Source organism: Camponotus vicinus, unplaced genomic scaffold (genome assembly GCF_025532165.1).
Source record: "Camponotus vicinus isolate PSW18456_S1 unplaced genomic scaffold, iyCamVici1.0 SCAF_13, whole genome shotgun sequence".
NCBI classification, from domain to species: domain Eukaryota; kingdom Metazoa; phylum Arthropoda; class Insecta; order Hymenoptera; family Formicidae; genus Camponotus; species Camponotus vicinus.
In genome coordinates, this window is record NW_028141949.1 from 2,607,140 (window position 1) to 2,625,050 (window position 17,911).

The window sequence follows — 17,911 nt, forward strand, 5'->3', positions numbered from 1 at the left end:
GACGGAAGATACCTGGGACACCCTGTATATAATAATAATCGATAAAAAAAAAGGAAAATTCACACTAGTAATAAATCATTTAATGCAAATTGTTTGCTAAGTTTTTCTAAATAGAATTATGTGAGATCTTCACATTTTTTGTTAATATTCTCGTTTAAGAACTCTTAAGATGTTTTAGAGAAAAATCCCTCTGGACTTTTAACTTAAATAAAAAGTTTTGAGTTGCGTTTAAACATATTATGTGTGTATCTTTATTATTTAGCAATCGATAGCGACTTCTATTGAACTGTTATTAATACCGGCATTAATATTATCACTTAAGTGCGACGTAAGCAATGCCATGCTGTTTGCGTCATCGAATTGTTAAGTTTTAGAGTACTTGCTTGGAGAAGACCGTCAATATGCTTCCAAGAATGAGTCACGAATCGATTTGTACACGATACCTTGTACATACGTACAATTTTATGCTAACTTTAATCCGTTCATTAATCTAACGAATATACGAGTTGTCCTTTCGCGTACGTAACCCATGAATATTGTATTGCCCACCTCATCGGCTACACGATCGACATCCCGTGCACGCAAACGTGACCTTACATTCGTGGGGATTCACATTATTTTGTGACCGTCAAAAGTGGGGAAATACCGTGTCCGGCATGAAAACGGACGTTAACGCTTATTATTCGCAAGGTTTATCATATATTGTTTTTAAGCGTAATTTTAAACCGTCGATTACACACATTTCACCTGAGAACAATAATGTTACCTCGGCAGTGGATATTAATAATTATATCTGTCGTCGGGTATGGACTGGCATTTTTATGATTGATGCTCACATACATATCTCGAACGAGATCAAATCTGAGAAAATATAAGAAAGAAAACGCAAATATGAAAAAAAATGTGCTAGAGTAAATTCGTAAATAATACTTCGCAAAATATTAGCATGTCATTTGTAATTCTTGATCATTGTATAATTTTATATTTTTTTACTTTTGTTAAAATTTAATAGATAACTTTTAATAAAACTTTTTATTTAGAAAATATAATAGAACATGTAAGAAAAAGAATTTATTTTTTCTTATCAATATGGCGCGAATAAGCAACTAAAGCTAAAATAGGCCGATTTCCGCTTAGTGTAACATAAATCATGCAATATTATATTTTTTCTTACATTCTTATTATTATTAAGCGTTATACACACATATAAATTCTATCAATGTATGTATAATAATATAAAATAATAGTAATATTTACATAATAATTTTAAGTGATTTGTTTCTGTTATAAGATATTTTCGTGTTTTAAATATATCGGAAAATAATAGATTATATAAAAATTGTCTAAGATATATAAATATATAAATTATTCACGTATGTCATGAATATTTGGAAGAGTTTAGCATTTAGATGATAATCTTGTCTGTAAGATGCATACTTATTGTTAGCATTTGATAAAATAGGGATTTTTCTTAATAACTGTTATTAACTGCACTCTTTGAGAACGTGTTCAGTGATAAACATGCGTAATTCGATGCAGTTCGCGAAATACAATGTGAACTGATTGTCACCGATTATAACTGACTATATATTAGATATTTCACTTATTATCCCCACGAATGTTTCAACTTATCTACTAGATTAATTAGATGATAATATGGGTGCGTACACGTGATGAAATGTACATAGTCATACATTCGAAAGTAGTCAACGATTATGTGATAAAATCGTTGTAAATGTTAAAAGTTAAAATGTTAAAGTTTTTCCATGCCACGTCAGCAGCATATGCAAGTGTATGTGTGTGTTTTGGTATTTTAATTATTGAAAAAATTAATTTGAAAAATTAATTTTATCGATAATATGTATGCGATTCTATCGAATTAACTAAAATTCTTGAAATTATTATTATTATCAACTCGGCGTTATTCTTATCGCGATCTGTTTTAGCCATTAATAATATAATGAAATATCGTAAAGAAGAATTTTTGTATAAGCAATTTTTCAAATTGAGTCTTGCAACTTGCCATGATAAATGAATGTCGAGTAACGAGTTCACTCACCGAGATTATATAGATATATCGATCTCTGATTGCAATTATGACATATATTGTAGTTTCGATATCAATTTAAAGAATTTATTCTGCAAAGAATATTTTTTTCGTTCTTGCTAAGTACAAAGATTAAAAAGAGGTTACAATGGCACGAGATCATCATCAATGACTGGCGGCATTACGTTTAGTGACGTTATAGAAATATGTCGACGTTCGTAAATAAGTCAACAATAATAAATGTGGACTTAAGTTGATTACTTATCACGATATTTGAGTGATTAAGAGAGAAAGAGAGAGAGACAGAGAGAGAGAGAGAAAGAGAAAGATGTTAAATTATATCTTCTTTATTTCTAAAACAGAAAAATTTACGGTTTAACTGAATCGATAATGAATATTAATATGTACTGAATATTAATATAATTGAATATTAAAATATACTGCGTCTAATAATATCTAATGCGTCTTGCAAATTATTTTAAAATAATTATTAAATAGATTATGAAATAGAAACTTATTATTTTTTTAAATATATTATAATTGGAATTTTATATATGTTTAAAATTGCTAAATAAAAATTTAGTTACTTTATTCATATAGTATATTTTTTTTATGTTTTTATAAAGAAAAAATATTAGAATTTTTTTTAAGTAACTAAGGTTTTCAGCGGAAACAAATTATTTTTGCCGGAAATCTTGATCCTATAGGATAAAGATATTTGCAATTCTAGTGAAAATTAAAAGAAGACGTTGCAATATCAATTTTCAAATATTTTTCCACGAAAATCGAAATTAAACTAGTTTCATCAAGAAAATCGAGTTTTGCAATGCGCGCTTACATTCCAAATGACGAGTCACATACAAGCGTATTAGCATTTTATAATCGTGCTTACCGAAGGGAAATGAGCCCCGAGTATTCATCGGATTTACAGCCGACGAGAGCATGCAATAAAACAGTTGTAAAGTTTGTTTACATTGCACAACATTCGACGTGACAAGCTACGCAAACGAGAGGCACGATACTTTCAGCATAAAATGTTTAAACAATACATCGATAACGAAAACACGCTCTAATTATTTACGCAAATTATTTGTTTCTCGACAAATTATAAATTAATGTGTATTACTCTATAAATAATTATTAAATAACATGATGATTTTAGAAACTAGACTTAAAATCTGATGTTGCGAAATAGGCGAATTTAAAATATGATATCATTAATATAAATTATTTATTTGTTTTAAATAAAAATGTTATTCAATTAACTTGCATAAGACTTATAAAACATTAATTTATACAAGAATTAATTCGCCTATTATTCTCTCTTGCATTGTCTCTAAAAAATATTTTAGAATGTACGCGATATATATATTTTATTATATTATTTAAGTAATATGTGTCATATTTTTTTGAGTCTCCGATTATACGACGGAGTATTACGTGGCAATAAAATTTTTTAAACGAGCATCGAATCTTTGCGTGACCTACACTTGTTGCAATTCATTGTTACGACGTCTGATAATACTTAAATCCGAATTAAGATTGCCGTCAAATAAATAGTTAGATATCATATGCGCGATCATCATTGTGCTAACTCTCGAGATAAGACGCACAATTCCCCTATTTTCTTTTCCTTTTTTTTTTCTTGTAATGAACATGAGGAAAAAGAGGTGATGCACGAGTGCTTTTATCCGGGAAATACTAGACGACAATTGCACTCATAACGGCATGCACTTATTGTTAATCATCGAGTAAAAAACCGAGGTAAAAAATTACAATAAATAACTCGTTTTTACGCCGGATTTTTCGCAGAAAAAGAACGCGCGATCACTGTTTCTATAATTTTACCTGGTGGATAATAATGTCATCGGTTTCTACAACTATATGTTATATAACGTTATTGTGTCTGCATTCCCTCTTGTATGTACGTAGTGTAATTTTAAAGAAACATTTATCTTTCCGTTCGCGGTAACGAATGACTTTTGTAAAATTTAACAAGCGTATTTTGTAAAATTTGATGTATCGTGCATATTTTCAATCGCGTGCAAAGATTGAAATTCTTTACGTTTCATTGCGCTATCGATAAGATGCTGAAATGTACAGGGGATATGTTCCGATAAGAGTGCACTTTGATTTTATCATGCAGTTTTTTCTATTGCACGAGAGAATTTTAATTATCGCTATTCAGCATGTTGCAATTGATTTTCGCGAGGCAAAAGTTTCAACTATTATGAATGAAGCGTATCTTGGAAATCTTTTCAGAGTGCTTATTTTATGAAAGAAAAAAATATGTGTGTTAACACGTTCTTGTATTTCTTACGTAAAACAGAAGATTGTCTCCTATCGCGCGCGTAGCGCAAAATAATTTCCAGACATATGAGAAATAACGTCATAGATATGTAGACAAGATTATATTATACCGGGGGATTTCTTTATCAATTGTATATACGATGTGCGAATAGTAAGGATCGATTGTAATTATGATGCAACTGATTCGACGATTCAGCTTCTCTCGTCAATTGCCACTTGTTATATTAGTTTTATCAGGCATGTGATTTATCGCAATTTTTATCAATATTTTCCTGCTATATAAAACTGCCTTTTCTTCGATAACTCTGTTCACACACATCATATCATTTAGGTTAAATAAATTAATATGATAAATTAACTAATAATGAAACTTTTTTTCATCTCTGAAATACGTTCACCTAAATTCAATTTATCTAAGTTATGTGATTATATAAATACATACATATTTTATATTTTTAATTGTTATTTTCTACATTTTTGTTGTTGCACTTTCTATTTTGGCTTTGTATGATTTTTAATCGAAATATTTCGGAATTATTTCTAAATCTGTAAAGAGATAAATAATGGTAACTGGTGGGTGAAAGAACAACAAGAGCTTAGTGTTTGTTAGACTATATTATTGGACGTGTCCAACTATTCTTGGCTAACAAATAATATTTATCGACGAACAATATAATCCCTATGAACTTACAATGTAATTTTGATTCCGAATATTTTGATTTTCAATTTCTTCCTACTCTTCTTTCCTTTCTCATACACTTTGTACCCTCAGTCGCTCGTTGGCAATCACACCAACGGCTTCTTCGAAAGAAAAAAAGTATCGCACACAGAGGAAAGATATATATATATGTGAAAGAAAAAATTATCTCTACGACAAATCATCGTCACGATTGTACGTGAATTTCAAAAATATCTTTCGGTCAAGGGTAAAAATACTTTTTTGACACCGAAGCACAGCACACTCTCCGTCCATATCACATATCTAATTTGTGTAAAAGAGACCAATCAATATCGCAATTTTTGTTTCACGTATCAAATTCTTTTTTTATATATGTTTATGTATATCACGACTTGATTTTGGATTTTTTTTATTCGAAATAACATATATACGTTAATATCAAAAAATATGTGCGCGCGCGCGTTTGTAGCAAGATAAGTTAAGATTTCAGATAAATAATTTTGATATAGTGTCTTTTACACAAATAAGTTACAGAAGACGAGTGCTTTCTCGCAATAGTTTCTCATACTAATTAATTTAATCATACACACATTATATTAATCTCTCAGTTCTTTATATATATATATCGATATACTATATATACATATACAGAGTGACTCACAGACTAAACGTTAACAGTTTAATATTTCAAGAATGCAATCAATTTTAATCGTTCTGATCTCTAATTTCATAGATACCAAGAGACTTTCATTTTATGTCAAGATTAGATTATAGAGCCTATGTAGGGCCACACTATATATATACATATATATATATTTTATATGTGTATGTATATATATCATAAATATAGATACACAATTTTTGACCTTTGTTAAATCGTACTAAATTTACCATGTATGCATAACTAATGCCGTTCGTCATTTGTTGAAAGTACTAAAACAAAAACGTTATAGAGAGAGTACGGTATAAAGACTATATATAATTACTATCGCATAAATATCTATAAATACAATAGATGAAAGCATTATAATAGGAACATTCGTTTTGCTGTTGTTCTCTTAAATTACCGTCACACTTAAGGTGGTAAGGGATAGCGATTACCGTAAATGAATCGATCGGTACCTTTTATACGAAACTCTCGTGTTACGTACGAAAGCTAATGTACGATATACGATTCGTGAATCTTATCGTTCTAAAACGTTGGCAGAGTATTTGAAAAGTAATTCGTCTTCGAGAAGAACTTTGGCAAAAATATACAATAGGACCCATTAATTATTCAATCCGACCTTTTCCCGCAAAAATGGTTGCGCAATAATGAACAGTAGGTATTATTAAGCGACATTAGAATCAAAATAATTATCTCTTTGATTTTTTATGTTACGAAATTATTACTATTGAAAGATAAAATAAATCCGCAAAATCTAGAAATGAAATGTGCCTCCTTAATAATTAAAAATTTCGTTAAAACGCCATAACATCTGTCCTCTAACTTAATTAATATTCGTCACGCGTTTGTGTGCACAGTTGTGTATTAGGTATTTATCTTCAATGAATATTTATATTCTTTCATAATCAGTCGAAAAGAAAGGCTCTACGATCGAAAAATAAGGCGGAAATTATAAATTAAATTCGTTACAGTGTTTATTAAGTGATTACAGCCTTTCGCTTTTCGATAAAAACTTGCACTCGATAATGTTACACTGCGCACATCTCGCAACACAGTCGTCTGTAAAATAATCGAAAGTTACGGTGACATTTATCGTTAGTCGTTTATTATGTATATATTCTAATGCACACTTTGGTAAATATATATTTAATAATTCGTCATGTTGACCCGATGTCTTGTACTTTTTCTTGTTCCAGTAGATAAGATTTAATTATGCTATTCTCGTCATCGGTCGAGGAAAGAAGTAACTAGGGGACCCTGAATCGCTGATGCTTACCGATCGTATTAATTTAAATACCTATCACCCTTTGTCGGCTTCTTGCGGAATCGCTCTATCGATTTAATCACTAATTTTGATTATCCTCGAAACTTACACATTGTACATCTACATGCGTTACGTATTACGTATCTTAATTCTACGTCGTTCTCTTAAATTACTTAGTCTAATTCTAAAAAATATTTAATTTTACAACGTCGCGCACACACGGACGATTACATTTGTTGTTGATTTGATAAGCAAAAGAAGAGCTCGTGTAAAGAAAACAATTATAAAAGGTGAAAAACATGAAATATATTTTTCGGTTCTTCCGAAAAAAAACTTAAGAAAAAAGATAATTAAAATGTAAAAGTTATATATTTGTTTTTAATATATATTTTTAATAATGCTTATACGTAGTCTCTCTTCAGTAATATTTTAGAAAAACAAGCATAATATTTAGACGGGAAAAGAAAGCTAGATTTATATTTCTTTTTAATATGAAGCAATATAATCTTTTTTGTATAAAATTATTACATAAAACAGCGATGTTCTATGCATGTACATACATATATGTTTAAAGAGGCTCTTCTTTCGTTTATCGATTAAATTATACATATATCGATGTGCGCGCGCGAATACGATACGGTTGGTCCAATTCCATCGGAACCAGCTTTGTTCGACGTAACAAATCTATTCCGATCGGACTAACCTGACGTGTCGCTCGGTAAAGCTCAATTTAGGAACCTAGCCGTTTACAATGTAATAGGAACTGAATTTTCTCTTGCGCGACGCGGACCTTGGTCATTATTGTCGCGCAAGGTCATTCTTGATAAATGTCGCGATAACCACGACATTTTCTTCCACGCGAGCGCTCCGCGTCTCTGCAAATGTCTAAATAAAAACGTATGACTTTGTAAAAATTCATTGCTGAGGTAGCCACGCGATTCCTGAGGATTGACATTCCGCAGTTGCGTCAGTTCGGACATTGTTATAGTATCAGCGTCTATACTGAGTGTACGAAGGAAATTAATCGGGTCAAGATTCATGTATCGTTCATTGAAATAGATTGTTGCTAATAGATTTTTTTCTTATATTTCATTCGCTTAAAAAGAATTTTTGTGCAATTGTTATTTCAATATCTCTTGCGATTAACTTCTTATTTGAATAAAAGTCGCTGTCTGTTAAAAAAAGATAGATTCTAAATAAAAGAATTTATTTAGAAAAATATGCGGGATAAAGAGCTAAGGGATTCGTTTAACTTAAAATTTAAAAATATGCTATATCTTAAAAAATATTAAACATTTTTTCTTCTCTTAACAGTCTATATATTATTCTGTACGCGTATGAATGTCGCTTGTGTAATGTTTCCAAGGCTATTATTGTCTCGCGATTGTTGAACGTAAATGCAAGCTGGGATTCTTCGAACTATTCATAAGAATGACTGATTAATTGTCAAGCATTGTCTTATGTGTAAAAAGAAAAATGCAGATGACTGAAAAAAAGGAAATAATAAATATTGTAAATACATATAATTTTTTTTCAACTGGGTGTCGCTCCATAATGATTATTAATATTGATATGCTAACAACGATTACTGTATAACTCTAGTGAAATTTTATGTTATTTATTTGTTTCATCTTTTTGCTTTTTTGTCACATTTTAAATAGATAATATAGATAAAATCGTGATACACAATATATATATATATATATATATATATATATATATATATATATATATATATATCATCAATACATTTCTATAAGAGAAAGTATAAGAGAAAGATAAAATGATTTACTTATACTTTGATAGAAATGTATCGATGACTAATAATTATCTCTTTTAGAGATAAATTAATTATTATATATATATATGTTTTTGTGTGTATAAAATCACATTAATCTTAACATCAACTTAACATAAATTTTAATCTTAATTAGCAATTTTGATTAAAGATGCAGTTATATTTGCATTAAAAATGAGCTACTACAAATTTTTGTTAATTATCATTACTAAAGATTAATTATTTTTTTAGAAAACAATCGATCGCTTTATCTTCTATCATGATCAAATTAAGATTCAGGTAAGATTAAAGGATATCCGATATTACTCTAAATTAAATTGATTAAAAAAAAATCTTCTTTGATACCTCAGATTATCGATAAAAAAATCTATTCGAAATACTTGGACTCATATATTCTCGCATAATGAAATCTCAAACAAACTTCAATTCTTTGTAAGTTCTTCAAAATGTAACTCTCTCACTATTGTACCACACCTTTCCCCCGCGCCTTAAAAAGGAATGAAAAAACGCGACACGTGTCACACAGGGATTTTCCCTCCTTCCATATTTTCACATTTCTCTCATATGGCGTCAACCCTAATTTCACGAATTCCGCGGTGTTTTACAAACTTTTTTTGCGCCGATTCTTTACGATCGATGCGCTTTACCCATCTGGCGTCGTCGGTCATCGCGATAGGGGCCGTCGAGACCCAACAATAGCGAGTTAAGCCGACGATAGTAAGGGAAGAGAGAGAAAGAGAAAGAGAGAGAACGATAGAAGCGAAATCTTATAAAGGATTTCCAAAATATTGTGTAAATCGGCTAGCGAGAGGAGAAAGGGAGAGCTGTGCCAGCTGAAAATTTGGGGTGAAATCCGTCAAAATGGGGAAAACGCGCATGCACCCGGCGCGTGGAGGGCGCTAAATAAATAAAGGGTTGTGTGCCAGGATTTAATCTTTCTTCCTGCGATAGTGCACATGAACAGAGGCCGGCACAATGCTCCCGTTTTCAACCCTTCGCCGTTTTTCGATTCCTGTTTCGCGGATTCTCCGCTTTTACCCTTTTCGTGGAAGCGCTCGACTGGAAACGTTTCTGTGATTCGCGGCGCAAGCTGAAAAGCCGTGAAAGGGTTTCTGGAACAATTCCCTGTTTCTCGCTCTTTTTTCTCGCACTTTTTTTTTGCATTATATCGAAGGGTTCGTTCGATGGATCGCGAAACAGCGCTTACGAAATGTTATATCTCCTATGCTTACCCGATATTTTATTGTCCAAGACATGTGTCAAGCTCGTTCAACAATAAACTCGGAATATGATAGAATAAAATTGAAATACGAGCGTGGTTTTTTTATATTTTTTTATATATTTCAATAATAATTTGAATTCGAAACAAAATCAAATATCTTAGCTAAAAAAATTTGAAAATATTCTTAAGAGATGTTTGCTCTTCTTCAATTGAAAGATTTAATCAGTTAATAAATTTAGAAGTGGAATCGATCATGATAATTATTTGCGATAATATTATTTACTTGCGATGATTGCGATATCATCGTCTGTTATTTATTTGCGACGATTTCTCCGACAATCATTGACGGAATTAAGATTTTATAGTCCATCGAATTTAACGACATCGATAACGATTGAAATAATTCAATATTTATTGTTACATATTCGACTAAATATGATTGCGTAGTTGGAAATATCGTAGATTGCAAACTAAAAATGTGAGAATAAGAAATGATTAAATTAATGACTTGAAAAAGAAAATTAAGAAGACAAATAATAATATTTCAAAAGATAAAAAAGTTTTATATATTTTATTTCAATGTGGAGAAATAAATAATTTTGAGAAAAAATTTCTCCATATTTATTCTTATCAAATAATATTAAATAAACACTATATTAAATTATATTAAAATTTTAAATTAAAATTTTATATTAAAATTTTAATATTATATTAAAATTATATTAAAAAATTATTGTAAAGTACGAAAATGGTATTAAATTCTTTGATTTAATTAATTGGAAACTTATAAGTAAACTTGATACTTTCACTTTAAGGATTTTCTTTCTCGAATTCCGGAGGATTATTTCTTTAACCGCTGTTTTCTGTCACTTTTACGAGTTTTCTCGCGTGGAAAATTTCACCCTCGTTCCGGCACGTGGATTTTTTTGATCGTACGAGACGTCGGTTGTGGCCGCGATAAAGTTCAAGACGAAGAAAAGAACGCGGGAGAAACGCGAGAGAAGTTGTTGCGATAGTGGTGGTAACGATTGTGACGGTAGTGGTGAAATTATTACGAGAGGAAAAATTTCTACAAGTTAGTGGAAGAAGGGGAAGAAAGTGAACGCAGGGGAACAAGGTCGAAGAGTGGGTCCAAAGAGGAAAAAGGGAGAGGCTTTGATAATTGCAATCCACTTCCTTGACAGGATATAAGCAGACTGTGATGATGATGAGTAGGAGAAGCAAGATGGACCGATCTGAGTGGAAGGAGAGAGTGAACAGTTCGATATTTTTTTCTGAAATTTACCGTGGATCTTGATTCAGTCACCCTTTTGTAAATAACGAAAAAACAAAACAATTATAATTATTATTGAAATATAATAGAGCCAAAACAGTGGATATAAAAACGAGCGAATATATGTATTAAATTAAAAAATATTAAATTAAAAGTTTCGAACCCCGTTTTGGAATTTTTTTTAATGAAACACGATAATATAAATATAAATATCGAAGTCGGTTGTGAGTCAATATAATTAAAGATCGAACGATCATAAAAATAAATGTCAGCTGATGCTATTTAAATATAATCTGTAATTTGTTGTATATATAAATCTTAATATTTTTAATTTAATATTAAAAATATTTAAATATTAAAAAATTCAGAAAAAAATACATTTGTGCACATGCTTCTTGCACAAACACATGATTCATATTTTTTTCCTCCAAAATATCCAATAAAATTTGTTCAGATCAACAGTCCCAGCTCTCTTTATTGCGCGATATACGCGCGATAACGAACGATAACGAAATATCCTTCGTCTTTATATCTACAGGGCGAAAGACCACCACTTTCGCGCCACGTTCTCCTTCGTTTTCGGAGCTCTTGGAAACCGCAAGATATTATTGATTTTTATACATATCCCCCTCCCCCCCCGCACAACCGGACGGTATATGTGTGTGCGTGGGCGCGGGTGGACATTCGTTTTTCGAGTCCGTATACACGTGCACGCGTCTGTGTATTTACGCAGAGAATAGAGGGGTTTAGCTGTGTGTCATTTACTCATCGGTCGTCGCTCGATGCGCGCGCGCAAGAAAGACGCGACGAGTCTTTCCGCTTTCCCTTTTCAAACTCGACTCGACTCTCCACAGGCTATCAAGTAAAAGGAAAGCTTCTATATGGCGCAAGCGCTTGATGTTCCTCCTGATTGAAAATCATCGTACTCGCTTTTTCCTTCGTTCGATAGCGCCCATCGTCCTGCTATCGGGAAATAATGTCTCGAATCGTTCACCATTACTTATAAATAACACAATGCCTTGAGGGAAATATTGTCGAAATTTCTAACTATGCTTTTATACTTTTTTTTTATACAGAGTGACTCTGAATAAAGCTGCTCAGATATTTATTTACATTTATTTAGAATATTATATAAAATACATAATGGAATATATATATATTCTTTATAGAAGTATATATTTTTTATCTAAATTTAACCACATTATATTGAGGCTACATATTGTATTATTCGAAATATAATTATTGAAATTTTGCATTTGTTGAAACTGATATATGCGTTTTCAGAAATTTTTAAATATTTTTCAAAAAAAAAATTATTCAATAATTGTACTATTTAATAATTGTATTATTAAAAATAAGATATAATACGAAATTAGATATTTTCATCCTATACTTTTATAAGTAATATTTATCTTATATACTTAAATACACATATCTCTCATATATATTATTTTTACTCTTCGGAACCAAATTAATTTCGACTTTTATTTAGATTCTCCTCAATTAAAGGTGACTAATTAAATAAACTAACTTGAATAAAATTCTAGACTCTTACTAATCCTAACATTATCATTTAATTTATCTTTAAGAAAACAAATTAATAATATTAATTTGTAAATTATTTTTATTTTTAAAAGAGATTTTATAAATTAATCCAAACAATATTAAGATATCATTATCTTTTCCTTATTCTGTTCACTCTGTATAAAATAATCTAGAAAAATTATATTCGATGAATGCTATTTTTTTATTATTTAGAGGAAATTTTACTTTACACATGCATAAAAAACACACATGAATTGTACGCGCATGTGTACAATTTATCAAATTTAATTTGTTTGAGATATCATTTGTCATCGGTGGCAAAAAGGTACCCTAGGAGCGACACCCTTAAAAAACAAAACCAACGAGTCGACGGTGCTTTAACAGCCGCTCATCGAACTGAATTGGGTAATTCGATATCTTAAAACCAGCGTTTCAAGCCGGTGTAATTTCAACGAGTTCGAATTTCGATGCTTTGATTCAATACGAAAATGATCTCTATACTTATTCATGATTATTTTAGTATACATCTATAGCATCGATAATTGAACTCACTGAATTATAAACATAAAACTTGTGCAGATTGATTAAATACGAAAAGGACAACAAAAAAGAAGCAAAAATGAATAAAAGATAGAAAATAACTTTATTTTCATAAATTTTCTTTTGATCACACGTATAAATAATTTAAAATAGAAATGATTGCAAAGAAAGAATCAGCCGTATATATAAATATATTATGTGCCTACAAAGTAAATCTTTTCGTATTTTTTCCCACTTTAGATAAAAAAATTTTTGATTATGATATCAAGAGATTAATCTTTTGAAATCATATAATAATCATAACCACCTTTACAGGAAAATCAAAGGGAGAGAAAAGAATAATTAATAACTTTTGGATGACACTTTCCCTTAGGTTGTTTCTCGTTTTAAAGATTTCTTAAAGAAAAAAAATTTGATGCAAATTCAATATTAATGCGACTTCAAAATACGTAGCAACAAGAATAAAATTTGACAAATTTTTAAACAATTTTTGCAGAAATTATAAAAATTATACAAAGATGTGCGTGATATCAAACTGCTCGGTTAAAAAAAAATTATTTTATTAATTTCTGATTCTTTATAGATTCAAGAAAAAGCTTAAAAAGAAGTGTCAAAACGGAAATTATAATTTTATGTCTACAATAGAAAAAAAATATGAACAAGTGTTACTTTGGACATTCTGCATGCATATATTATGCATATGTAATGTGTGTTTACCTGATTCTTTTCTATATGAATATATAAAATATAAAATAATAAAAATAATATATCTCGTTTCGTGTAGTCTTATATAAAAATATGCGATTAGTCGAGCAATGACAAATTGATTACGCTGTAATCGAAATACTTTGCCTTGATTAGATGTGACTAGATCGTGTGACTAGATCAGGTATAGGAATTGTAAATCGCTTCCAAAATGACTAGACATGCTATTAATTAATTCCTCTAATTTTCTTCACGAAATATACGCTCTATACCGTATGTTTGTTGAACGCGTACGCTCGTATGCACCCAATGTTACACGGATTACACGATGTACGTAGATATCTACAATAGAATCTCCTTAAATTTGTGGCTCCATTAATTTTGGTATTTTTCCACGATTATATTTGCACGAATATTAACATCGCGTTCTCTCCATGTCATAATGGATAGACCGTTAATTTTTGTTTCCCGAGAAATTTTCGCTCCTATCCCTCCAAAGGACCAAAATTAACGAGACTCTACTGTACGTAATTCTCATTTGTATTATTCACATACTGAAATGTGTACTTAGCCTACGACGCTCTTAATATAATTAATAATATATATTAATGAACAATATGTATATATATATACTTTATGTTTTTTCGTTTGGTTTACGGGTAAAATTTTGATTTTGTGCTCAATTATGTTACAAAGGCAATGCTGATCGGGCATGCGAGTCGCTAGGACTTCTCTCAGAACTTTATTATGATCTTACGCTCGGCTTCGGCATACGTCGACATTCGTAATTATCTGACTACACTCAGCGCCCGTCTAATACTCTCATCAAGTTATAAATATAGATATAATATAAATAGCAAAAGAGAAAATTCAATTTTGAACCACCAATGTCGATGCGACTAAAACTAGATTTCACTTTTCCGCAATAAAGGAAAATCATTTCGCGCGCATAAATCTTTGATGTTCGATAAAAAAGAGCGAAAATTTTCACATTTTGATCCGGGTGATAATTTAAAACGGCACGAAGGAAACTCTTTGAGTTATTCATTCCAATGGCTTTATCATAAAAATGATAAAAAGCTAACATTTTTCTATCAATAATTTTCACTATTTTCAAGTATCATCGTTCGTTTTATTCAATAAAACCTCGAAGTGGATGCATCAGAATTTTTTTGATATCTTATATTTCGAAATATGCCCTTTTATATCGAAGCATCAAAAAAAAAATTATCTTGCGTCTATCGCGAGCACGCTCGTTATTATTCGAAAATGAATGCAATCAACCGCGCGCGAAAAACCGTGATTTACCCGGCGATGCCCAGATTTATCATCCACCCCGTGTACGTATATCCGTGTGCGTAGCGTTCTCTCTTTCCCTCGACAACAATTAAAATCTGTATATCCCTCCCCCCGTGCGTAACGCGTCGCGCACGGGCCATTAAATGCACAATACGCGCGTATCTGCATGGGATCCGCAATTAAGAGCGGGGTGGAGAGACGGTCGTTTTGCATGTCACCGCGCGTCGCGCACGTGGAACGAGAAGAATAGGCGAGCCGGGTAAATCGGGGAGACAGGAGGAGGGGGAAGGGCGAGAATGTGTGCTGCGCCTTCCTCTTCCCATTTCGAGCTTCGTTCTCGGACTTTTTCGGAAAAATCCTCGTCAAGGTCGCGACCTCCTTTCTCCTCTCTGACCTTCTCGCTAGAGGGACGGCGGGCGGGGGGGAGGAGGAAGGGGGAGGGGAACCAGATGTGGGGGGGACCCATCTCGCTTGTCCGGACCCATCTCGCTAGTTCGACAATGCCGTCTAAAAATTCGTTTTCTCCCCAACCAAAATCGCTCCTTCTCCCTTCATTCGACAACGCGTTTCCGCTTCTCTTCCTTTTTTTTCCCACTCCCTCGATAGATCTGTGTAATAGCCGGTCGCCTCTCTCTCTCCTCCCCTAAGGTATGTTAATGCACGCGTGCGCGCATACTAATTCAGACGAATTTTCGGCAACGGCCGGCCCTCCGGGGTGCGCGCTCCATTAAATGACGCAGATCTCGAGTTTCAGCTGCGCGCGCGGGGAAAACTTTTATGGCCTCTGAGACAAAAAGCAGCCCGGGCGATGGAAATCGCTCGGAATAAATCATTGCCGTCTTTGACAGCGCCGAATTCGCATTACGAATGTTGCATTTCAGTGGGAATCGATGCAATTCACTCTACCCGATCGCAATTATTTATTGTCTCATCCGTTATTCGCGATGCATCGATCATCCCTCTGTTATTGTTCGTTGTTCGAGCTAGATTCTCAAAATTGCACAAATGGCTCAATTATATAATAGATTCAGCTATTATAATTATTTATTTTTAAATATATATATGCGTATATTTTATTTTTAAAAATATAATCTATATCTTAATCAAGTTTGATTTATTTTACTTTATAATTTACTTTATTTTATTTTTGTTTTAGGAAGATTAGAAAAACATAAGTAAGAGCGAACAAAATATAACATTTTCTCTCTTCACTTTTCTAATATTTCGGAAATAAAAATATGTAAAATATCTCTGGGTAATGATTGGATTGAGTAGGCAGCATTGTTATTTCATACAGCGGGGGCAACATTGCGTGGGCGGAAATGCATGTTTGTTCATTGTCGAGGGATAGATGCACCGGTGCGCTGCGAGGTATTTTCGGAAACTAGGCAGTTTAGAACGGCTGTACGCTTCGCTATCGAAGGTATGGTCAATGTGCAGTTGACTGCAGCTGTCTTTTCGAGCATTTCGATCGAATCCGGGCCTTGACCGTTGCCGAAAAAATAATCCAAATTTTTGCGTCAAAATAATTTAATGAAGCTTTCGTAACTCGATTTTAAGATAATTGACATTTTTAAATAAATTATATATGATTTAGATATTTTTTATCTCACTTTCTTTCCTGGAAATTTTTTTACAAATAGAATAAATTAAAATTATTTTTTGTCATGCGAAAACTTCAAATAAATATTGTGTGCGTCATGATATTATTATTCTTTTAGTTTTGAGATAAATATTTATATAATTCAAAGAACAATTATTCAATTATTTGTTAATTATCTTCAAGGTGAAAAATTTTATAATTACGTCGAGTAGAAGAGGCCGACTATTACACAATACAATCGCAAAAGTACCCGACAGAAAACTTATTTATTATATAATCGTAACACGGATCAGACTGTTACATCGGGTATTTTATCGAGACTTGCGTGATAATTCGCGGGTTTTATAAACTGCAAAGGCACGAGGTTCGAAACAGTTTTCGGCAGGAACTTTTATCTCGAACTCGACGTCTCTTCGCGTTTTATTTTTTACCGACTAGACTAGATAACTCTTAGTTAAAAATCCGAGTGTGCTCTATATAACTTTAATATGTAGATTATATTATATTTATATATATATATAAATTGGAGGCTGTTCGTCAAATATTCGTATGGATCGAGCTTGGTCGGTATGCGACCTCCCCTAAGATAGAGAAGGTCGATCATATTATATTGATATCCGCGGAACATTTACGAGACACACACGCTACGTTTCATCATTATATTTAAAAGTTATTTAAAGTCTATGTAATGTGTTGGCTGTGTATACGATTGTACTTTTGTTGCGGGTTATACTGTGTCCACCCCTGAGTTGGTTGGCGATTCTCTTTGCATATTGATATTCAATGCTCTGGTAATCATTATATATCAGATCATACTGTCGCCTTCTTGGCCGTCGCGACGATAATTAGCAGTCGCGCTTAATTAGCGCCTTCTGCCGATTTTCCGAAGTCTAGAGGTCTAGCGTCTATAGAAATATTTATCACATGTATACATATGATAAATATCTCTCTTCTAAAAA

The 17,911-nt window shown here is 31.9% G+C and overlaps 1 protein-coding gene across 1 annotated transcript in view; it reads left to right on the top strand.

The window, feature by feature from the left end:
• LOC145964605 (cell adhesion molecule Dscam2) overlaps positions 1 to 17,911 on the top strand; it is a 216,202-nt gene that overhangs the window by 7,014 nt on the left and 191,277 nt on the right. The window lies entirely within an intron of this gene.